Raw genomic sequence first — 25,842 nt, 5'->3', positions numbered from 1 at the left:
TTGTTGGAATGGGACCTCCTCTAGCAGCACAGGTAAGTCGTTTGATAAGAATGACTATACTTTGCACCAGTCAGTCTGTTGGATAGTAAGAACCTTTTACTCTATCACTAATAATATCTGCCCATACATTAATTGCAATTGGGCGACTTGCTTCTTCAACTGATTGTGGATCTGTATCAACCCACACATGTTGTTTATGAAAATTGAGAATTCTATCTTGCATGAAACCAGCCTCATCTGAGCGCAGTATATTTGTTGTGAAAAGTGGATCTTCACCGAATCCTTGCAACAGCCCCTCACAGATCTGCAGCCCGGCAGACTGATTTTGTGAACGAAGGGCTTGAACACGCTGTACATGATTTGGGTACAGCAAATATTCATGCAGGATCGCCCAGACTAATGGATGACTATCCCCGATCGGTACTGAAATTCTGCGTACACTAGGTCCAGGATCTTCTTCCTCTCTTTCCAATACCCACTCTTCAACAACAGGAGTATGAATGGGGCTACATCTGACACGATCCACCGTGATGGCAGTTGCGGGGTCAGAGTTTTCTAGTCGCTGGAAAAGAGAGCTGAAGAATTGTGCGAATGGCACCCTGCGTTCTGGGTATTTTTCAGGACACAGGACGTGGAATCGATGGTTGCTTTCATTTGCGAGACCGTAACAGAAGATCAGGTCTGCTAATTTCCATGAAGAATAATAAGCCTCTATTGTGCTGGCATGTGAAAAAAATAAAACTACAGTATAAAAGAATTTCAGAAACTTATCACAACACAAACTGGTTCCTTTATGTAATTTCGCATGTTGTACCCATGAACCATTACAGAGGAGTCATCTTCATTTGTTCACTAGATTCTGTTGTTCATTCGTAATTATAAAGAGCTTGCAGCAGAAGAAAAATGTTTCACAAAAGCGAAGAGTAGCAAGTGGTCATAGATGTTGAAGTAGGCATTTTAGAGCTCATGTTCACTAGACATCTTTGTGTTGTTTTGATCCATACCACCATCCCGCAAAATATGGGGATAACATAATCTTCTTGAGGTCCCTTCGCAATTTGTTCCACTAAGCTGTTTCAATCTTAATCTGCCTTCCTTCACAGGCTACCCATGCGTACCTGGGGCAGTTAGATATACTGCCTTAGCAAAAAAAAAAAAAAAAAAAAAAAAAAAAAGGAAACGTCACAGGTTGAGAATATGAGCCCAGTTATCAGTTCTTCGATACATCCGTCTGGCCTGGATGCATGTCCTAATTAGGGTGGACAAGTGTCATAAATCCGTTCTATCCTCTTCTGAGGCAAGCTGTCTCACAGTTGTTGCCACTGCTCCTTGATATCGTGGATACTGGTATTAGGACGGAAGTAAAGTCGTATCTGGTCCCATACATGTTCTATGGCGGAGAGATATGGGGACCTTGATGACCACGAGAGTTCCTCAACATTACGCAGACAGCTCATAGAGACAGGAGCCATCTGCGAAAGAGAATTGTCCTGCGAAAAAATTACACCTCTTTTAGGAGAGGTAACATATGAGGACAGAGGATATCCGTGAAGTACGATTGTGTCGTTCGCGTTCCCTTAATCTCTGCCACTCGTGACCGGAAGTCATCCTTGATGTCTCCCCACAACACGATGCCAGGAGTAACTTGCTGTGCCTGTCCAAACCATTGAAAGAATACGACCCGTCACAGATCGTCGCCATAATCGCCGACGGTGGTCGTCTGGGGTAATGCTGAACACAATGCGACGCCATTCATCAACAGTCCGTGCATCCCCGTCACAGCACCATTCCAAACTCAGCCGTTTGTGTATGGGCAGACTACGCATAGGACCGTAATTCCCTACTCCGGATGCTGCTAGTCTCTGACCAGTGGTGTTGGATGCCACCGAAAGTGGCAGGGAGTACATTACTTTTTCTCGGAAGGCAAGCATTGATACTAAGGGGTTACAGTGTGCTTGGTGCAGAATACGGTGATCCTCTCTTGTGGTGGTCGGATGTGGTCGACTGGAACTTTGACGGCGAGTATGCCTGTCCTCACGTTCCCATACTGTCCAACATCAGACCACTGTCACATCTCGATATTGCACGATTCGACCAGCAGGCCGAATGGAGACCCACAACGAGAACCGTTTCAAACTTTGTCAGGTGCTGCTAACGTTGTGTGATACGAGTATACGTCATCTTCCTGATTCAGCATACATATATCAGAGAAGTACTGTGAGCAGTGAGAGAGTGCATCAATTCTTTAGTTGATTCAATGCATGTTAATTTTAGTCTCAATACCGCTGACTTGAAAATACTAATATGGTTCTGCACCCAGCTTCAGAGACTTCCTATTACAGCTGCCACTTATCGAAGACCATAATTATAATATTCTGAACGCTGGTGGGCCTAATTTTGGTTGAAGTCTGCCTTGTTTTGACGGTAGACAACAGTTCCGGTCCCTGTCTAATGGTAAATTCACAGGGCTTAGCCACAATATTGCTATCGAATCATCTGAGGAAATTCTGACATTGCACCAGTGCTGCGTAGTAATATGTTTATTTAAACTTCTGTCAGACGCTATAAGTTTGAGCATGTACACAGATGTATTGGAACCACACCCGCTCATTGTTTCATGTAAACTATTGTGATGCATATTCATTAATCTTCCTGCAAGATAGAATCGTCGTATACCTTATGAAATATTAACATTGCTCTTCTGTTGATATATTCATTATGTAGGATGATGGTCCTGTGTGGATCTAACTACATCTACATGTACATCTACATCTACGTGGATACTCTGCAGATCACATTTCAGTGTTTGGCAGAGGGTTCATCGAACCACCTTCACAATTCTCTATTATTCCAATCTCGTATAGCGCGCGGAAAGAATGAACATCTATATCTTTCCGTACGAGCTCTGATTTCCCTTATTTTATCGTGGTGATCGTTCCTCCCTATGAATGTCAGTGTCAACAAAATATTTTCGCATTCGGAGGAGAAAGCTGGTGATTGGAAATTCGTGAGAAGATTCCGTCGCAACGAAAAACATCTTTCTTTTAATGATTTCCAGCCCAAATCCTGTATCATATCTGTGACACTCTATCCCATATTTCGCGATAATACCAAACGTGCTGCCTTTCTTTGAACTTTTTCGATGTACTCCGTCAGTCCTACCCGGTAAGGATCCCACACCGCGCAGCAGTATTCTAAAAGAGGACGGACAAGCGTAGTGTAGGCAGTCTCCTTAGTAGGTCTGTTATATTTTCTAAGTGTCCTGCCAATAAAACGCAGTCTTTGGTTAGCCTTCCCAACAACATTTTCTGTGTGTTCCTTCGAATTTAACTTGTTCGTAATTGTAATACCTAGGTATTTAGTTGAATTTACGGCTTTTAGATTAGACTGGTTTACCGTGTAACCGAAGTTTAACGATTTCGTTTTAACACTCACGTGGGTGACCTCACACTTTCGTTATTTAGGGTCAACTTCCACTTTTCGCACCACTCAGATATCTTTCCTAAATCTTTTTGCAGTTTGTTTTGCTCTTCTGATGGCTTTATTAGTCGATAAACGACAGCGTCATCTGCAAACAACCGAAGACGGCTGCTCAGATTGTCTCCCAAATCGTTTATATAGATAAGGACCAGCAAAGGGCCTATAACACTACCTTGGGGAACGCCTGAAATCACTTCTGTTTTACTCGATGACTTTCCGTCAGTTACTACGAACTGTGACCTCTCTGATAGGAAATCACAAATCCAGTCACATAACTGAGACGATATTCCAAAAGCACGCAATTTCACTACGAGCCGCGTGTGTGGTACAGTGTCAAAAGCCTTCCGGAAATCCAGAAATACGGAATCGATCTGAAATCCCTTGTCAATAGCACTCAACACTTCGTGTGAATAAAGAGCTAGTTGTGTTTCACAGAAACGATGATTTCTAAACCTATGTTGACTGTATGTCAATAGACAGCTTTCTTCGAGGTAATTCATAATGTTCGAACACAATATATGTTCCAAAATCCTGCTGCATATCGACGTTAACGATATGAGCCTGTGATTTAGTGGATTACTCCTACTACCTTTCTTGAATGTTGGTGTGACCTGTGCAACTTAACAGTCTTTGGGTACGGATTTTTCGTCGAGCGAACGGTTGTAAATGATTGTTAAGCATGGAGCTAATGCATCAGCATACTCGGAAAGGAACCTAACTGGTATACAGTTTGGACCAGAAGACTTGCTTTTATTAAGTGATTTAAGTTGCTTCATTACTCCTTAGATATTTACTTCTACGTTACTCATGTTGGCAGCTGTTCTCGAGTCGAATTCTGGAATATTTACTTCGTCTTATTTTGTTAAGGCATTTCGGAAGGCTGTGTTTAGTAACTCTGTTTTGGCAACACTGTCTTCGATAGTATCTCCATTGCTATCGCGCAGAGAAGACATTGATTGTTTCTTGCCGCTAACATACTTCACATACAACCAGATTCTCTTTGGATTTTCTGGAAGGTTTCGAGACAGAGTTTCGTTGTGAAAACTGTTATAAGCATCTCGCATTGAAGTCCGTGCTAAATTTCGAGCTTCTTTACAAGATAGCCAATATTGGGGATTTTGCGTCTGTTTAAATTTGGCATGTTTGTTTCGTTGTTTCTGCAACAGTGTTCTAACCCGTTTTGTGTATCAAGGAGGATCAGCTCCGTCGTTTGTTAATTTATTTGGTATAAATCTCTCAATTGCTGCCGATACTATTTCTTTGAATTCAAGCCACGTCTGGTCTACAGTTATATTATTAATTTGGAATGAGTGGAGATTGTCTCTCAGAAAGGCGCCAAGAGAATTTTTATCTGCTTATTTGAACAGGTATATTTTTCGAGGATTTGGGGATTACAATATTCAATCTCGCTACGACAACCCGGTGTTCACTAATCCCTGAATCGGTTTTGATGATCGTTATTGACTCAGGATTATTTGTTGCTAAGAGGTCAAGTGTGTTTTCACAACCGTTTAATTCGCGTGGGCTCATGAACTAACTGCTCGGAATAATTCTCAGAGAATGCGTTTAGCACAATTTCGGATGATATTTTATGCGTACCTCCGGAATGAAACATGTATTTTCGCCAACATATCGAGGGTAAATTAAAGTCACCACCAACTATTATCCTATGAGTCGGGTATGTGTTTGAAACCAAACGCAAATTTTCTTTGAACCTTTCAGCAACTGTATCATCTGAATTGGGAGGTCGCTAAAAGGATCCTATTATAATTTTATTCCGGTTGCCAACAACGACATCTGCCCATAATAACTCAAAGGAAGTATCTACTTCAATTTCGCGATAGTTATAACAGCAACGAACATGCCACCGCCAACCGTGTTTAGCCTATCCTTTCGGAACACCGTTAGGTTCTCCGCAAAAATTTCGGCTCAGCTTATATCCAGCTTTAGCCATCTTTCAGTGCCTATAACGGTTTGAGCATCAGCGCTTTCTGTTAGCGCTTGGAGCTCTGGTACTTTCCCAACACAGCTACGACAGTTTTCAACTGCTACACCAATGGTTCCCGTATTTACGTTCTTCCTGTGTTCAGCCTGCACCCTTTGTGACTGAAGCCCTTCTTGTGTTTTTCCGGGACCCTCTAACCTAAAATATCGCCCAGTCCACGCCACACAGCCCCTGTTACCCATGTAACCGCCTCCTGTGTATAGTGGACACCTGACCTATTCAGCGGAACCCGAAACCCAACCACCCTTTGGCCCAAGTCGACGATGGTCGCAGAACCATCTGAGCCTCTGATTCAGACCCTCCACTCGGCTTTGTATCAGAAGTCCGCAATCGGTCCTGTCGACTATGCTACAAATGGTCAGCTCTGCTTTCATCTTGCAGGCAAGACTGGCAGCCTTTACCACTTCTGGTAGCCGCTCGAAACCAGAGGGAATCTCTTTTGATACAAAGTGACACACATCATTGGTACCGACGTGGGCAACCACCTGCAGTTGGCTGCACCCTGTGCTCTTCATGGCATCTGGGAGGACCCTTTCCACATCTTGAATGACTCCACCCGGTACGCACAAGGAGTGCACATTGGTTTTCTTACCCTTCTTGTCAGTCAAGTCTCTAAGGGGTCCTATAACACGCCTAACGTTGGGGCCCCCAATTACCAATAATCCCATCCTCTGTGATTTCCCGGATCTTGCCGGCTGAGTGGTTTCCTCTGAAACAAGACAGACGACAGCCTCTGTCTCAGCGACAGTGTCAGCCACAGACAGCACCCCAACCTGTTTGTCAGACAAACCGTGGAGGCCTAACGTGCGGCCGCCTGGGAAGTCTTTCGCCACCTGCTTCGCCCTGGGGCGACCTCCCTCTCCACCACAGGTGAGGAGTCAGCCTCAGTGCGAGCAGTAACTGGGTTGGCCACTGGTGAGGACCGATCAGAGGACTCGGACGTGCTGGACGTCCGTTGGATCCCCTAGGCCGTCCCACAACTGTGGTGCATATCCACTGCAGCCTCAAGCTGTGTAATCGAAGCCATCACAGCCTGAAGCTGAGAGCGAAGTGTCACCAACTCGGGTCGCATCAGCACACAACAATCGCAGTCCCTGCTCATATTAAAGACCGTGCATAAACTATGCAGGTAGACGGACTATCGGCACATGCTGCGCAACTCTGCTGTAGACCCTGACGAAAACGCACGAACTATGTCTAATAATATGCCGATATTCAAAAACCTAACTACCGAAGCACTCAGGTGAACCTAAATAATTCGCCCCTGATTATGAACTTGTAATACGTCACCAAATCGGTTTACTTTCCGACGCAAACGGAAACGCGAGGACAGTGGCTATTAGATATTAAATTTACGCACAGAAACTTAATTAACTAATCTATTAAAGCATGCAGATGATGTAAGAAAATTCGCTCCTAGTTAGGAACTCGTAAATGTCACAAAAGCGGTTACTTACCTGTTGCTGCGTCTGTCTCGGTCGACTAATACTAGATGCAGATATAAATTTCCTCGACTTTTCTGTGAGTACCAGAATCATATACTCTGTTAACGGGGTCACGTAGCAATTAATCCTTAAATAGAATTTAGAGTTATGTGTGAGTAACAACTGAAATTTTGTCTTCAGTATATTGCAGTGCCTGTGTTACTCCGAATTACTATGCAGGAACTCCTGCGACTACAATCGTTATGAAATACATAAAATGTATTTGCAGTTGCGAATATTGACTACCATCAATTGTGTAATGGAATAACGACAGTGAAAATCTATGCCAGTTCGCGACTGGAACCCAGATTTCCCGACTATCGCGACCGGTCCCCTTACCGTTTGGCTATCGGTGCACAGCTCACGGCCAGACCCATAACTTCCATATGTCGTTGTTCGTGACTCACAACCTGTAACCGTGCACACATTTTGTGATGCCTGCACAGGTTAGGACATTTTAATTGAAAGTCGCTGTCTGGTATCGGCGGATAAATGCGTTATTACAGTGTCTATGTTGTTAAGAATAATGATACAATGTTCCTTCTGAAATGCATGTATGTCCGAAGGAGCAGTGCACCGTACTTCTTAACAACACAGGTACTGCAATATCGTACCAATCTACAATTGTACGAAAGGGAAATGACATTTTTTGATTGCAGAATGGTTTTTTCCTGATGCAAAGAATCCCGGATTATAGCCAATGTACTGCTAGAAGTATAGTTGCAACAACTGGAAAAGAATGGTTTCAGGAAGAAAACACAAAAAACCATTTCCATAAGACGAAACCGAAATGAGTTCAAAGATAACCTAATTAGGATTAAATCTAATATCTAAAACATGAAAAAATAATTATGTGGCAACATTGATGGCAAATGGCTCTTAACTACAGATGAAGACGGATACGAAGAGAGTTTTCTTGAGGTCTTACAGTAAGCAAAAAACGAAATTCTTTAGAATCCACACATGATAGAATATTATTCTCACGTAGCCTCTGTTTATATTTATTTTATTTTAAATGTTTATTTAGCCTGATTAGATTAAGGCCTTATGGCCAACTCTTACAACTGACCAAGAACAACACATACCGAAGATATTACACAAAATTCGCAATAATAACAATAATATTAATAATAATAACTGACTCTAATAATAATAATAATAATAATAATAATAGTAGCAAAGGGCATTTCGAATGATATAGATTACTTTAGTACATTTGAAGCCATCTTTAGTATTGTCAGGAGCAGAAATGGTATAGAAAGAGGGTAAGATTGAAATGACAGTAACAATAGCTGTTAAGAAACAACAGAATATAAACATAGAACCCTGCCGACAAAGGGGAGGAAAAATTTGTGGGAGCGGGAGGGACTGACGAGAGTGAGCTTCAGTTAAGTACATAACAGAGCTGGCTGTTGTGATAGAAGGTGTGAAGTTTGGAAGGGATTTAATTTATCCGATATTTTCAGTAATATTGTTCCAGTATAGGATTTCTGATACAGAAAATGTTTCAGAGAAAATGGCAGCGTTAAGTGATGGGACAGATAGGGTTTTACTTTGTTGGGAACGAATATTTTTGGCGTGTTGTTCAAATAGTTGTGTAAGAGTTGAAGACAGAGAAGCGGGAGTGAAATGATTGAGAAGACGATAGAGCAGACCTAGTGCATTGACAGTGTCTATGCTTGTCGGCACATAGCACTGATAACCGTTTGTAGGCAGGAGTTATATGGGTGAAAAACCATCGTCACAAGTGTATCATGCACAAGCATTCATCACCAGATCCAGCCTGCCTGAGCTTTCGTACGAACATATATACGAAGACAGTAACTTGTTCTCGAAAGAACAGTTACTGTTGATGACCGTGCAGCCTTTCCCTGGAATAAATGATGACTAACTGACAACCTCAGCTGCCGACAGGTGTTGTTGATATACCTCGATGTGGACAGCTGGATAGAGCGTCTGCCATGTAAGCAGGAGATCCCGGGTTCGAGTCCTGGTCGGGGCACACATTTTCAGCAGATCGATAGAGCGTCTGCCATGTGAGCAGGAGATCCCGGGTTCGAGTCCCGGTCGGGGCACACATTTTCAGCCACGGTGAAGGCAACCCTGGGCAGGAGAGGCTTGCTCAGCCACGGTGAAGGCAACCCTCCTAGTGGCAGAGTACCCCAAAATCAAGACTCTTGGTCCTCCAGGTTTGGGGTTGTGCAGAGGGCTATCAACCCACTCATGTAAAAAAAAAAAAAAAAAAAAAAAAAACGAAACGTTTAGGATACTCAACGCCAGCCTCGGAAACACGACAGGATTTACTGGAACAAAAACTGGCAAAGCTACAAGGCTTTCTCTTTTGGATAATGGAATATTAGAAGCCTGTATCATCCTGGAACTGCCCAAATGCTAGCAAACGAATTAAGAAAATATAGAGTGTAACTGGTAGCTCTCCAAGAAGTAAGATGGCAGGGAACAGTTTCACTGAAAATAGCAGACGGGACAATAATGTGTGGAGACTGCGGTCAGCGCCATGAATTTGGAACTGGTTTCTACATTCATAAATCAATAGACGACTCAGTAAGGGAGTTCAAACATGTTAATAACCGTATATGACACGTAACTATCCTGACACAGTGGTTTGACATTACATTTCTAAATTCACACGCACCCACAGAAGATAAGGATGACAACACGAAAGAAGAATTCTACAGCCAACTGGAACACACGTACAACTTATTAAGCAGGCACAATGTGAAAATAGTGTTAGGAAATTTTAACATCAAAGTAGGAAAGGAAGAAATCTACAAGCCAACCATCGGCAATTTTAGCTTACACTAGGAAAGTTCAGAGAATGGGGTTCGACTTATAAACTTTGCAATGACAAATGGCCTCACGATAAGCAGCACAAAATTTCAACATAAACGCATTAATTTAGGAACATAGATATCACCGGATGGAAAGGTAGTCAATCAAATAGATCATGTAGCTATCCAGAAACGATTCCAAAACAGTATTAGAGATGTCAGAACCTTTAGGGGAGCGGATTGTGTCACAGACCACATGTTAATAATATCAAAAATGAAAGTGAAACTCAAAAGAAAAGTAAATAGAAATAGAGAATAAAGTACAAAATATAACATAGGAAACCTGGCGAAAGTAGATATAAAAGAGAATTTTACAAAAGAAATTAAAAGCAGTCTAACAAAACAGAGACTGACCAATGCAGAACCACAGGATGTCGAAGGCAGATGGAGACACGTGAAGGGCTGTATTCAAGAAGCAGCTTCCAAAATCATAGGTGAAAGAATAAGACCTAATAAAATTTGGTTTAACACAAAGTGTCAATAAAAAGTACTGGAAAGAAGAAATGGGAAGAATGCATGGATTAAAGAAAGGGACAATATGACATTGAAAGAAAGATACTATAAACTCCTCCAAGGAACGCAAAGAACCCTAAGACAAGAGAAAAGGGAATACTACAACAATATGATCAGAGAGGCAGAGAATGTTTCCAACATCACAGGACAAGGCAGATGTATCAAAATATAAAAAAATCCTTTGGTAAATTCAATAAAAGGGAACAGTTTATAAAGGATCAGTACGGGAAAATATGACCAACAAAAGTGATGGCTCTGAGCACTATGGGACTTAACAGCTGTGGTCATCAGTCCCCTAGAACTTAGAACTACTTAAACCTAACTAACCTAAGGACATCACACACATCCATGCCCGAGGCAGGATTCGAACCTGCGACCGTAGCAGTCGCACGGTTCCGGACTGCGCGCCTAGAACCGCGAGACCACCGCGGCCGGCAACAAAAGTGACATACAAAACAGATGGAAGACATACTTTTCACAACTTCTCAACTGCAATGACCCACACTCTTACTTTAAATTGGAAGAACCGGTTACAATTGATACAGCTGATACAGTTACTACCCCCATCAGTAAATGAAATATAGCAAGCACTAAAGAAATTAAAGAATAACAAGGCTTGTGGCGAGGACAAGATATACGCTGAGTTATTGAAGAATGGAGGCCCACAACTGGATTAGAAATACAGGCGTTAATAGAAACAATTCAGGAGACTGAAACGCGAATGTATTCATTACCAGCGATGGCGAGGCATGAAAGAATCTCTGACCAGAGAGTTATTTATCGTTGCTAGTATGCGCTTGACCGCGCGAGACGACAGTAGTTGTGTGTAGTGAGTCGGCTGGAACTGTAGCACGTAGCGAGTAGGCAGGAACAGTTGTTATATGTAGCGAGTCGGGAGAGGTAGTAGTCAGTCGACAGTAGTAGCGAGTGGACAGTTGTACCGAGCAGAAGTCGGCATGCGTCGGCGGCGTGCTCTTCTCGCGACTCTGGTCACGGTTCGGGACGATGTATATTGTTATAGAAGGTAATGAAGCAGCAATGCGCAAATCTAATAATGTATGTTAATTGTAATTAATTTGTTCAAAAAGTGCCCCAATAATAATTTTTTTATAAAGTAATTCTTTTAAAGAAAAACATTCATTTCAATTTAAAGAATATTTCTTATGCATTTCCTCCAAGAATCAAAATTAAATATAAGCCAGCATTGCACGAAGCTGTGTAGTAGAAGCTACAATTAAGAGCAGATATAGATGCAGTTTTGTATTGAGGTAAGAATTTTGCTTTTGTTATTCAGAATACAGGGCCGAAGGTCAGCGCTGCTGTCCTTATAAAATTTATCAGGTTTAAGTATTTCACAGGGCCAAAGGTCAGCGCTGCTGCCCTTATAAAATTTATCAGGTTTAATTATTTCTGTTGAGATGTTACATACGGTTCATGGTTCATTATCTTATTAATTTTAATTTGGGTTAATGATCAATCTTCATTCCTTAACGATATTTTGTGGGGAGCTAACATTTGGCTCATTTTTATTATCATAGATATTTCTTATATTTCTGCGGGGAGGTTACACTTGGCTCCATTTCCATTTTCATTATCATTGACTTTTTACCATTTTTTGCTGGGAGGTTACACTTGGCGACGTCCGGCCAGGATCGTATTTCTTTGTGAATCTTCTGATAAGTAGTCATATATCTGCTCTTATTTACTTAAATATAATTAGGATTTGGCGCAACGCATTTACTAATTTTGTCACTTTCTTCCACAGATCATCGGCAATTCGTTGCTCTTTGTTGTATTTGTGTTTGTTGGATTTTGCATTGTGCTTATTTCATTTGTGAATAATTGTGATTTGTTTAAAAATGCCGCGAAAAACTGTTAATAGTACATCGCGAGGTATAATGAGTGAAATAGTCGACTTAAACAACTTGAACGATAGTACTTGTGACACGCAGTGTAATGACAATCCCCCATTTACGGACAATCAATGCGTACCGGTCACTAATGATGATTTTTATCCTAACGATGATCAAACGAATTCAATTGTGTCCTCTGTTAATTTGACGACAATTGAAGACGCGGGGCATTCTGTTGCAATGAGCGCTGCCCAGTTTAACACACCCGGTTTGTATAATTTACGTAATGAACAGAGGATTATTTCTAACGTAAATGAACAGGATACTCAAAGTAGGACAGATTTATTTAATTCCGTGGTAGTGACCAACAGTCCACACCCGAGTAGCAGACATTTTCAAGAAACACAGAATATCCAAATGGATACACAAAACGTGACAATTGCAGGTACGCCATTAAACAGCACGGAGAATAGTGTTGTTAATTTTAAATTGGGTCAAATTGTGGCAGTATTACGACTAATGAATGAAATACAGGTAAACGATCTCAAACAACGTAAACTAATTAATGAAAGTTATAAACAGTCGAATGAAGGACAAGACAACATTAATGAAAAAATCAAACAACTTAGTGCACGGAATAAACAGCTTGATGAACAGTTTACAGCCATTGCCGCGCAATATTATGATACTAAAAGACAATTACGTGACGAAATTAAGGCTTGTGCTAGTAATAGTAGTGAAAAAACTAGATCTGTTGCAGAAGAATTAGATAATAGACATGCAGTCACAACAGAATCACATAGAGACGAAATTACTGCAGTCGCTGAACAATGTCCTAAAAACGCAACGCAGATACGCGACGAGTTTAATTTAAAGTCACCGGAACTTTCACGCACTCTGAATACGGAAGTCGATAAGAAATTTGAACAACTGATCAGCCACAGTGACGGACGTATTAAAGTAACAGAAATGAAAAATGTTTTTGCCTTAGCGACAACAGAATCAGTTAGAGATGAAATTAATGCAGTCGCTGAACAATGTTCTGAAAATGCGACACAGTTACACGACGAGTTTAATTTAAAGTCACCAGAACTTTCACACACTGTGGATACGGAAGTCGATAAGAAATGTGAACAACAGAACAAGCAGAATGACGAACGTATTAAAGTAACAGAAATGAAAAATATTTCACTCAATAACACAGCACAGCATACGCGCCATTCAGAACATTTCTCACACTCGTACAGCCACTGTAACTTAAGCAATTTACAGAGACTACGCGACTTAAAATCCGAAAAACTACGCGACTTAAAATCTGAAAAGCTACGCAACTTGAAATCCGAAATGACACAGACAAACAGATTCTCACACAAACCTGAACGTGTTCACAAATTCAGAGACGATAACGTTGATTACGAGCAATTTTTATCCGTAAGAAAATCTAAGGAATTTAATAATGACAGAGCACAGGTACACGTTTTGAACTGGATACGTCGATTTATTTTTGTACTTTCATCAGCATTACCTGTAATGCAGAAACTGGAATTAGCATGGATACAATAATTTGCTTTTGGATTTTTACCGCCATTGCCTGTAACGCAAAAGCTAAAATTTATTTTCAGCGCGTAATAGACCTCAGGGGATTCATTACGCTTTAATGAATATGTGCCGTAGCGTGCACAGGGCCCCGAGCCGTAGTAGTGCTGTTTCATCTTTAGTTTTCTGCACTGCTGCCTTCTCTTTTACTATCCTTTATATCTATCAAAACAGCTCTTTAACTATCGCTCTATCTATGATTAAGAAATGAGTAATGAAAACCCGATGTGACAAGGTATATCGAAAGTGACAAATTTTCATTAGACACTCCCGAAATGATAACTATCGCCGTAACTTTAATAACAGATACAATCATAATCATCAGTATGTGTAAAATTATCAGCAATAGCAAACGCACTTTGGCAACGATACAGGTTTTTCTCCGCAACAGCATCAGATCCAGCCGGTTAGCATATCTAACCAACAATGCAGTCTACATGGTCAACCAAACTTTAATGTTTCGCCGCGTGCACGTATAGTTTCAGCTCCAACAAATAGTAACGCACGGCAGCAAGGAAATAACTACGTACAGAAAACACATTATTTCAATTCCTATCGCAATGCACCGTATAGAAATGACTATCACAACAGACGTAAAAACAATGAGCACAATTATCAACATACATTTAATAACAGTCGGTCTTACCAGCAGCAAAATGATCAGCAACAACATATTCTCATGAATGAACCAGACAGTAGGTACCATCCAGAGCGTAATACGTCTGGAAGAAATAACAGAACAGTTCAAATAGTCGATTGGTTGGTTGGTTGGTTGTTTTGGGGAAGGAGACCAGACAGCGTGGTCATCGGTCTCATCGGATTAGGGAAGGACTGGGAAGGAAGTCGGCCGTGCCCTTTCAGAGGAACCATCCCGGCATTTGCCTGGAGTGATTTAGGGAAATCACGGAAAACCTAAATCAGGATGGCCGGACGCGGGATTGAACCGTCGTCCTCCCGAATGCGAGTCTAGTGTCTAACCACTTCGCCACCTCGCTCGGTCAAAAAGTCGAAATGCCACAGCATCCTCCTGAAAATAATAACACGTCTGTTAGAGTTTGACTAGATACAGTACAGGTTGCATATTCCAGTAACGTAAGCAATACATTTGACACACAGAATCTTGTTCACGAAAATGTTATTTGAAACATGCTTCGTTGAATGCACCACTTTTATCGTACCCAGATCTTACCAGAAATTTTTCCATTGCCACCGACAGTTCTAACACTGCTTTAGGCGTACATATTTTTCAGGAAATTGAAGAAGATGGCTCTACAGTAATTAAAAACATCGCATTTGCAAGTCGCATTCTGTCGCCTGCTGAACGAAATTATTCTGTTACGGAACTGGAAACATTATGTGTTGTTTGGGCATTTACGAGATTTCGGCATTTCCTTCATGGAAGACATACCACCGTTTACACAGACCACAGAGCGATACAATTTTTACTTTCGGCTAAATTTACTCACGACAGATTAAGCAGATGGAAACTTTACTTGCAGGAATTTAATTTCACAATTGTTCACATTCCCGGTACACAAAATGTTGTAGCAGACGCACTATCTCGTTCTCTCAGCAACAATCAGCAAGACATCGCAATCAACTTCTGCAAAGCAAATTTCAGCGTCATGTACATTCAACAAGTTGCATTTGAAAATTTCATTTCATCGTCATTACAGGACATATCACAAGAGCAAAGTAAAGAGAACGTATGGAAACAGATTAAACACCTTTGGCAAGATAGAAAAAAATGTTACGATTAGAAACCATTACACTGTACACCATGCCATTCTGTTTCGCCGCTCTCATCCTGACAGCAACAGTTAGTTATTATGCATTCCTGACGGGCTTGTTAACAAATTAATCTGGTATACTCATTTAAGTTACGCACATTACGGAGCCAGAAAATGTTTTCTTATACTGAGACAGAACTGTTATTTTACCAACATGGAGAAACGTATACGACGAGTTTTAGCGTCATGTAAAATCTTCCAGAAAGCTAAGTTAGACACAACTTCACATATTCCTCCATTACATCCCATTATACCTGTTAAATTGAGACATATGGCCGCTGTAGACATTTTTGGTCCGATTCCCAGAACTAATAGAGGTTTTTGCTACATCTTTGTCGCTGTTGAACTCACTTCAAAATTTGTTAACTTCACTCCGTTACGCAAAGCTACTGCTAAAACCGTTTCTAAAGCATTTATAAAACATTTTCTATTTCATGTAGGGCATGTATTGAAAGTAATTTCCGACAATGGATCACAGTTTCGATATGCTATATGGACACGTATGTTACGAGCTAGAAACATTTCTCCGATCTATATATCGAGGTACCAAGCTTCTTCGAACCCTTGTGAACGATTAATGAAAGAAATTAGTAAACTGTGTAGAATATGCTGCCATAAAAGACATATTGATTGGGACACACACATACTTTCATTCCAAGATGTAATTAATTCCATACCAAATGAATCCACTATGCTATCTCCGTCTGTTATACTGAAAAATGTTGAACCACCTAACAAAATTAAAGAATTAGTAAACTTTCCTGCATCTCGTCGATTACGACACCGTGAAATAATTGACATTGCGCTGAACAACATCAAACGCGCCGCAGAGCGCCGGAGAAGACAGCAAAAACAGGTTTGTACACGCCGTGACTTTCACATTGGACAGAAGTTAGTACGTACACACTATTTATCCAACAGAGCAAAAGGTAGGTGCAGTAAATTTGAACTTCTATACGCAGGTCCATATCGGATTCGCAGCATTCCTTACCCCAATGTTGCACACGTCGAAACTTTGAGAACCAGAAAATCCAAAGGAAACCACCACTTATCGAATATCATACCTTTTATTGAATGAAGATACTTTATGACTTAACATGCTGTAATGCCATTTGCTAATTTTTATGATCACGTATGCAATTATATTCACATGAATACTTACTGATGATAGTCGTATTTTTTCTTGGCAAGTTTCCGGCAAGGTAAGCTTAGCAGGTCGCTTTTCTTGTCGTTACACATCAGACCGTGCATATTTTTTCCAGATGAACTTAAACATTTTTATGACCACTTATGCAATTATATTTATGTGTCTACTTACTGATGATTGTCGTATTTTTTCTTGGCAAGTGCCTGGCAAGGTAAGGTTAGCAGATCGCTTTTCTTGTCGTTACACATCAGACCGTGCACATTTTTTCAGATAAACTTACGTATCTTATGAATAATTATGCAATTTTATCTAGTGACATATTAATTTTATTAAATTCTCTCTCCATTAAAGTCTTTAATTCTCGCCTCTATTAACTACACAACATACAAGCTAAACACAAAGAAGGTCACATTTCTTGTCATCGTTTTTTTATGTATGTACGATTGTTTTCCTGTTTTGTTTGTATGCATTATGAAATAGTTAAGATATAGCAAACACCAGTTAACTTTAACATTTTTGCCTTATGATATCTCAACATCGTGACTATTTTACATTTTTTTTGCTGCTACTTTGTGATACACTGTGTACATTTTTGCCTCTGAACACTGTCTATGTTTCTGACATATTACGTTTTGTGTCATGCTATGCTGTATGCTCAATTATGTTACTATAAACCAGTTTTTATTTAGTGGGTATGTGATTTAAATGCAAGACATTAATCTTTGTTCATCATTTTCAGAAAGCAATAACGTGTAAAATATATATACGGAGGCCCCCAATGGGTTGTCACCCGCAGAGGATGGTCCTGCAGCTCCGAGTAGGTGCGTTGGCAGGCGCGACAGCGGCATCTCCCATCCGTCTTCAAAGTGATGTTGTGCAACGTCTTGATGTGTCCTGTGATGTATTAAACAGACATGGGAATTTCACCTTCGGAATGAACGAAAGAAGATGCAATACCTCGTGAGGAAGAGTAAATGGATCAGAATTAACAAGCATTAACAAGAATATACTATACACATCGTAGAATAGCAGTCTTAACTATTTTTTTCTTTCAGAATACGAGGCGATTGATGCAGGCTGTCAGACAGAACTACACATCTTAGTTTTAGTGATGGAATATGCTATAAATAAGGAATAGTTGTGTAATGAGTAGTGAAGTGATTTTTTTTTTTTTTTGCAGATGATAATGAATGGTGATGAATAATGATGAAGAATATGCTACTATGGTTAATGAAGTTTTTCTTTGCAGATGAGGATAAATGTTGAAGTTTAGATGATAGAGTTATGATGAAATGGATAATGAAGTTTTTCTTTACAGGTGATGATAATAATGGAGTTATGATAATATGGATAATGAAGTTTTTTCTTTACAGATGAGGATAATATTGAAAGTTATGTATTTATGCTATGTAGTTATTTTAGTATTTGTTGCAGTTCGTTTTGACAGTATGTGTTATATTGCATAGTATGATGACTGAAGGTTTTGGAAAGGACAGCTAGGGAACACATTTTTTATACACATTTCACTACCTGTTAATTCGAAGTTCACTACTTTTCAGCATAAAATGCGTTTCTTCTTTCAGTTTTAAAATCCATTTTTGTATATTTTGCAGGAGAAATTATTTATGAAATCAATTTCCTATAAGTAGTTGTTCACTAAACCTATGTCATTGATGAATGTGATTGCATATACTCTACTTGTTTCATAATCTTGGTACAGCTGATTCATGACGAATGACGTTTCACAGCTTCATTTGCAGCAACAACTCAAAAGCAAATATTTTCATTCTCCAGTAATCACCCAACGCAATGCATTGCTACCAAAAAAAATAAAAAAATAAAAAAAATGCTTTGTAACTGGCCAATGAATGCCAAAGATTACTATAATTAGATTAACTATGAACATAATTTTGTAATACTATGTCATTTATTACCTCCTGTTTTTAATGATGACATCTGATGATTTGTAATTAGGCACTGAGTGCCAATATTCTCTGTAAAAACAATTCATGAACATTTTTTGTAATACTATGTCATTTATTACCTCCTGTTTTTAATGATGACTTTTGATGGTTTATAATTAGGGAATGAGTGCCAATATTATCTGTAAAAACAATTCATAAACATTATTATGTAATACTATGTCATTTATTAGCTCCTGTTTTCAATAATGACTTTTGATGGTTTATAATTAGGCAATGAGTGCCAATGTTATCTGTAAAACGCTTCATGAATATTATTCTCTAATACTATGTCATTTATTAGCTCGTGTTTTCAATGATGACTTCAGATGGTTTATAATTAGGCAATGAGTGCCAATATTCTCTGTAAAAACAATTCATGAACATTATTATGTAATACTATGTCATTTATTAGCTCCTGTTTTCAATGATGACTTATGATGGTTTATAATTAGGCACTGAGTGCCAATATTCTCTGTAAAAACAGTTCATGAACATTATTATGTAATACTATGTCATTTATTAGCTCCTGTTTTTAATGATGACTTCTGATGGTTTATAATTAGGCAATGAGTGCCAATATTCTCTGTAAAAAACAATTCATGAATATTATTATGTAATACTATGTCATTTATTAGCTCCTGTTTTCAATTATGACTTCTGATGGTTTATAATTAGGCACTGAGTGCCAATATCCTATGTAAAAACAATTCATGAACATTATTATGTAATACTATGTCATTTATTAGCTCCTGTTTTCAATGATGACTTCTGATGGTTTATAATTAGGCAGTGAGTGCCATATTCTCTGTAAAAAACAATTCATGAATATTATTATGTAATACTATGTCATTTATTAGCTCCTGTTTTCAATGATGACTTCTGATGGTTTGTAATTAGGCAATGAGTGCCAATATTCTCTGTAAAAACAATTTATGAATATTATTCTGTAATATTTGCAAAAACAGACATAATGTCTTACGGGATAACCGCAATCAGTGATTTTATAATGTTACTTAAAATCCGTCTTGATTGCAAATTTTTTATTATTCATATGACCGGTTTCGGTTCATTCAGAACCATCTTCAGATCTGATATTTCAGTTACAGGAGTAACCCGTCCAAATCCAGCAACTTTCACATGCTACGTCACATAAAATTTATGTGACGTAGCATGTGAAAGTTGCTGGATTTGGACGGGTTACTCCTGTAACTGAAATATCAGATCTGAAGATGGTTCTGAATGAACCGAAACCGGTCATATGAATAATAAAAAATTTGCAATCAAGACGGATTTTAAGTAACATATTCTGTAATACTATGTCATTAATTAGCTCCTGTTTTCAATGATGACTTTTGATGGTTTATAATTAGGCAATGAGTGCCAATATTCTCTGTAAAAACAATTCATGAATATTATTATGTAATACTATGTCATTTATTAGCTCCTGTTTTCAATGATGACTTCTGATGGTTTGTAATTAGGCAATGAGTGCCAATATTCTCTGTAAAAACAATTTATGAATATTATTCTGTAATACTATGTCATTAATTAGCTCCTGTTTTCAATTATGACTTTTGATGGTTTATAATTAGGCAATGAGTGCCAATGTTCTCTGTAAAACGACTGAACATTATTCTGTAATAGTACATACATGGTACAGAAATGTTCAATCACTGGGCAATGAGTGCCACCAACTACTAGTGTAATTCTCAATGAAGACTACTATGTGACTTAATGTCCTTCACCTTCTGACCTAATTACCTGAAATTACTGTAATATCCATTTGTCCTGTGTATCCTCATGATCATGGAGCACTATATTTGGTTTGTGCACTAATTCTACGTTGGTGTACCTTACAAGAACGTGGTGTTGACACGACTTGCTGTCCACCTCCGTGAACGGTGGTGATGCTATCATGGTCCCACTGTTTGGTGTACCTAATGTACTACCAAAATGATAACATGGAATATTACTACGACATTTCAGTGTCTTGGCTACGCTGATTAATACTTCTGGGAATAGAACTTCAGATTGTCTCACTTGGTGTTGTGCTTCTGTAGAAAGATATTGACTTTCAGTGCAGCTGCGTGCAACCTAAAGTGCTACAACCATGATGCAATCCTTCCCTTTCCTATCCTAATTCTTGTAACATAGTGAAAACCATTTTTTGCTAACATGATTTGTATTCATGACCTATACATTTTGTGATTTGTTGATATGTTCTGAACTACAGTGCATGTGCACTTATGTCATTTGTCAATATGATTTGTACTCATTATGTTTATTTGTTGTGAAAACGCTAAAGAGTTTTTCAGTGTGTGTGCACTTACGTCATTTGTTAATATGTTTTGTACTCATTGTATATATATTTTGTCATTGCCTGATATGTTCTGTACTCGGTGCATGTGCACTATATTTACTTCATGTTCTACACCTGTATATATCTGTATATTCTGTGATTGTAAAGTTAGTTAGTTAAGAAAAATTTGTTGCTCATGGCAAGTCCAAATGACTCACCACCGCTGCCAGATTTTTGCCCCCCCCCCCAAGTGGAGGGTTAATATGAAACGCGTATGTATTCATTACCAGCGATGGCGAGGCATGACAGAATCTCTGACCAGAGAGTTATTTATCGTTGCTAGTCTGCGCTTGACCGCGCGAGATGACAGTAGTTGTGTGTAGTGAGTCGGCTGGAACTGTAGCACGTAGCGAGTAGGCAGGAACAGTTGTTACATGTAGCGAGTCGGGAGAGGTAGTAGTCAGTCGACAGTAGTAGCGAGTGGACAGTTGTACCGAGCAGAAGTCGGCATGCGTCGGTGGCGTGCTCTTCTCGCGACTCTGGTCACGGTTCGGGACGATGTATATTGTTATAGAAGGTAATGAAGCAGCAATGCACAAATCTAATAATGTATGTTAATTGTAATTCATTTGTTCAAAAAATGCCCCAATAATAGTTTTTTATAAAGTAACTCTTTTAAAGAAAAACATTTATTTCAATTTAAAGAATATTTCTTATGCATTTCCTCCAAGAATCTAAATTAAATATAAGCCAGCATTGTACGAATCTGTGTAGTAGAAGCTACAATTAAGAGCAGATATAGATGCAGTTTTGTATTGAGGTAAGAATTTTGCTTTTGTTATTCAGAATACAGGGCCAAAGGTCAGCGCTGCTGTCCTTATAAAATTTATCAGGTTTAAGTATTTCACAGGGCCGAAGGTCAGCGCTGCTGCCCTTATAAAATTTATCAGGTTTAATTATTTCTGTTGAGATGTTACATACGGTTCATGGTTCATTATCTTATTAATTTTAATTTGGGTTAATGATCAATCTTCATTCCTTAACGATATTTTGTGGGGAGCTAACATTTGGCTCATTTTTATTATCATAGATATTTCTTATATTTCTGCGGGGAGGTTACACTTGGCTCCATTTCCATTTTCATTATCATTGACTTTTTACCATTTTTTGCTGGGAGGTTACAAGACAGAAACCATTCCTGCAGATTGGAAAACTGCAATTGTGTGCCCCATATTTCAGAAGAATGATACACTAGTTTGTGATAAATACAGACGAATCGCCTTACTGGATGTCACCTACAAAATCTTATCGTGCTGCCTATTAAACAGGCTGATACCAATAACAAATGAACTGATTGGGGACAACCAATGCGGTTTCCGTAGAAACAGATCCACATTAGATCACTTATTCACCTTAAGACAAGTAACTGAGAAGGCGTGGTTCAAATGGCTCTGAGCACCATGGGACTTAACATCTATGGTCATCAGTCCCCTAGAACTTAGAACTACTTAAACCTAACTAACCTAAGGACATCACACAACACCCAGTCATCACGAGGCAGAGATGGCGTGGGAATTCAGTGTAGATGTCCACATATTGTACGTAGATTTTAAAAAGGCCTATGATAGCATACACCGACAGATACTCCTAAATATAATGAAGGAATTTAAAATACCATCATAATTAATCTGATTAGTTAAAATGTGTATAGATGAAACTTTATGTCGCATAAAGACACCGGTAGGAGAAACTGAAGATTTTAAGTTGAACACTGGCCTGAGACAAGGGGGTGCCATTTCAACTATTTTATTTAACCTTGTGCTAGAGCAGATTGATAGAGAATTTTCTAAAACCAGTCCACAAGGGATCCGACTACAGGATGTGAACATTACAAGACTTGCCTATGCAGATGATGTAGCACTAATAAGTAGTTCCAAAGGAGAATTAATCAGAATGATGCAAAATTACTAGAAAATTGCTGAGAAAACAGGATTAGATGTCAATGAAGAAAAGACAGAATACCTGCCCATAAGTAAGAAAACCAGAAAAGATGCACCTATGACTGTAGATGGATTCAATTTCAAGACTGTTAACCACTTCAAGTACCTAGCAAGTCTTTTTAGTAATAACAACAGAACAAATATAGAAATAGATGCTCGTTTATCAACAAGAAACAAGACACAGTTTAGTTTCATCAAAATTCTAAGAAAAAGATCACTTAGCAGTAACTTCAAAATCCGCTTGTACCAATCGACCATTATTCTTGTGATGTTATGTGGATGTGAAACATTAATATTTAGAAAGAAAGACGAAGAAAAACTGTTAATATTCGAAAGAAAAGTACTAAGGAAAATTTTTGGACTTGTATACGACGAAAATAACATGGAATGGAGAATAAGAAGAAATGAAGAATTAAGAGGGCTGTACAAACACCGTAACATCGTCGAAGTGCTCAAGAGGAGGAGGTTGAGTTGGGCAGGCCATGTAGCAAGAATGACAGAAAATAGACTACCTAGAATGGATCATATTAGGGCATGGTGGCTGCAGAAGAAATTTTGTTTGTACCCAACTACTGATACTTCCAGGGTTCGCTGGTTTGCGACCTTGGGGGTTGCTCAAGTAAAGATGTTTGCGTGGTGAAACATTCATTTAGACCCTTGATACGAACTACAGATTCAACTATAGACGTGGTTTGTCTATTCCTAGACTTCGTAGGTTTTCCCATAGGACTGTGAGTCGGTGAAAGTTCTCAGTTAGCGAGTGGGCATACCTGAGTTTTATATTTCTCACAGACTCAGTTTGTAGTTGATTGTAGGTGAGGCCTGGTGCCATTAGTATGTCCTGTGTGCTACGTCTGTGACACACATAAGTTGTTTGATGTAGTCTGTAAGCCATGCTGCTAGTTTCCTCATTGATCTTATTGCTTTTAGAGGAATGTGTTAATCGTAGAAATTGCTGAGTCTAATAGTGAAGTTAGATACTTCATTATTTATGTCAAAGTTACTTCCTGCAGTTGTCTTCCAGGAAATATCGTAGGCGACAGCCATTAGATCTGACATATTAATGTATTTAATCCCTAAATGTCGCTAATTGCCGTTTGCTGTTTGCGCATTGCAGTAAGTCATGAATATACATAATGAGCAGACAGGACAGATGTAGAATCTGATCAGTGTGAATTACTGAGTTTGGTGATTTGGTTGCTAATACGAGGGTTGGAACTTTGATAGTGGCAACTATTTATTTACAGCTCGCACAAAATAGATGGTCACAATGCCTGTGACTACTTTGAAAATCAGTAAAACTTTGAAAGACGTATCTATTTTGTACGAGCTGTAAATAAATAGTTGCCACTATCAAAGTTCCAACCCTCGTATATCGATAAACGAATGACTGCCTACTGTATGGTGATTTGGCCCAAGTGGAATCAGTGTAAGGATTAAGCAGGAATGTATGCGAGTGAATTTTGATATGGAAGGACTGTTGTTTAGAAAATGTATGTTGATATCTCTAACTAGAATTAAGTGTTCACACCAAGATTCAAGTCTCGAGAGTCCACATTCATAGGTAGATAGCTGTCCAACTTTAGATGGATTGTATATTACACAGATGAGATACATCCAGTTGAGAGGTTTAATTTCAGTCAATATGTATTAAGGCTGTTTGTCCTCATTTTTAGACGTGGGCAGAACGTGGGGAACAAGATTGTTCATACATTGGTGAGCCAAAACATTATGATCACCTGCTTAAGAGCTTATTTCTCCGTCTTTGGAACGACATACACCACTGATTCTGCGTGCCGGGGATCCGAAAGTTAGTTGGTAGGGTAGTGTGAGGTACGTTGCATTAGATGTCTACGCACAGGTTATGTAATTCAAATAAATAACAGGCTGCTGACTTGCGTACGCGGTGAAGTCGCCAGATGGCGACCCGTATGGGTTCCATAGTATTTATATCAGGCGAATTTGGTCACCGAGATATCAACGTGACTTCACTATAATGCTCCTAAAACCACTGTTGCACCGTTCTGGCTCCGAGACACGGACAATTATACTGGCGAAAATTGACATTGCCGCCGGAGAAGACATCAAGCATGAAAGGATGCAGGTACTTTGCAGATGTTAGCTTGTTTTCGATTACTATGACAGGTCCCATGCAAGCGCAGGAAAGTTCTCAAATAGCATAATACTGCTCCACCAGCCAGTCCAGTGGCGCGCTGCACGTTTTGAGCCGCCGTCCACCTCGACGACGGCGTCTGTGGAGACGACCAGTAACCTAGTGTAGGAAAAATGTGATTCATCAGAAGAGCCGACATGTTTCCACTGATCGACGGTCGCATCCCGATGGTCCATTGCCCACTGAAATCGTAATTAACGATGTCGTTGGGTCAACATGTGAACACGTAGGTGTGATATCCTGCGGCGCTCCATGTTCAGCAATGTACGATGAATGGTGTGCTTCGAAACACTTGTACGTGCACAAGCATTGTGCTCTTTCGGCAGAGGTGCCACATATTTTTTTCTATCCTACTTTACAGAGCAGACAAGACTCCGAACCCCCACGTTCTGTGAAATGTCGTGGACGTCCGGCCATTTAGTGCCTAGTGGTAATTTCTTTCTTAGATGCTCGCAACAATAGCACGTAAACATTCGACCAGCTTCATCGTTTTCGAGATTCTCTTTCACTGGCCCCATTTGCAGCCCATATCCTTGGCAAGGTGATTCCCCGTCCGGATCTGCTCCACGTACATATTGTTGTTACCGCTTCACGTCCCCGCAACGCCACCAGGCGTTATCCAGCTTCGCTATGGGCAGTAACCATAATCGTTTCGCTTCTCAATGTATATAGAGGATCATTATTTTAAC

This window comes from Schistocerca cancellata, chromosome 4 (assembly GCF_023864275.1).
Source record: "Schistocerca cancellata isolate TAMUIC-IGC-003103 chromosome 4, iqSchCanc2.1, whole genome shotgun sequence".
In the NCBI taxonomy this organism is placed as follows: Eukaryota; Metazoa; Arthropoda; class Insecta; order Orthoptera; family Acrididae; genus Schistocerca; species Schistocerca cancellata.
The sequence above is the reverse complement of the archived record's forward strand: the minus strand, read 5'-3'. Positions refer to the sequence as shown.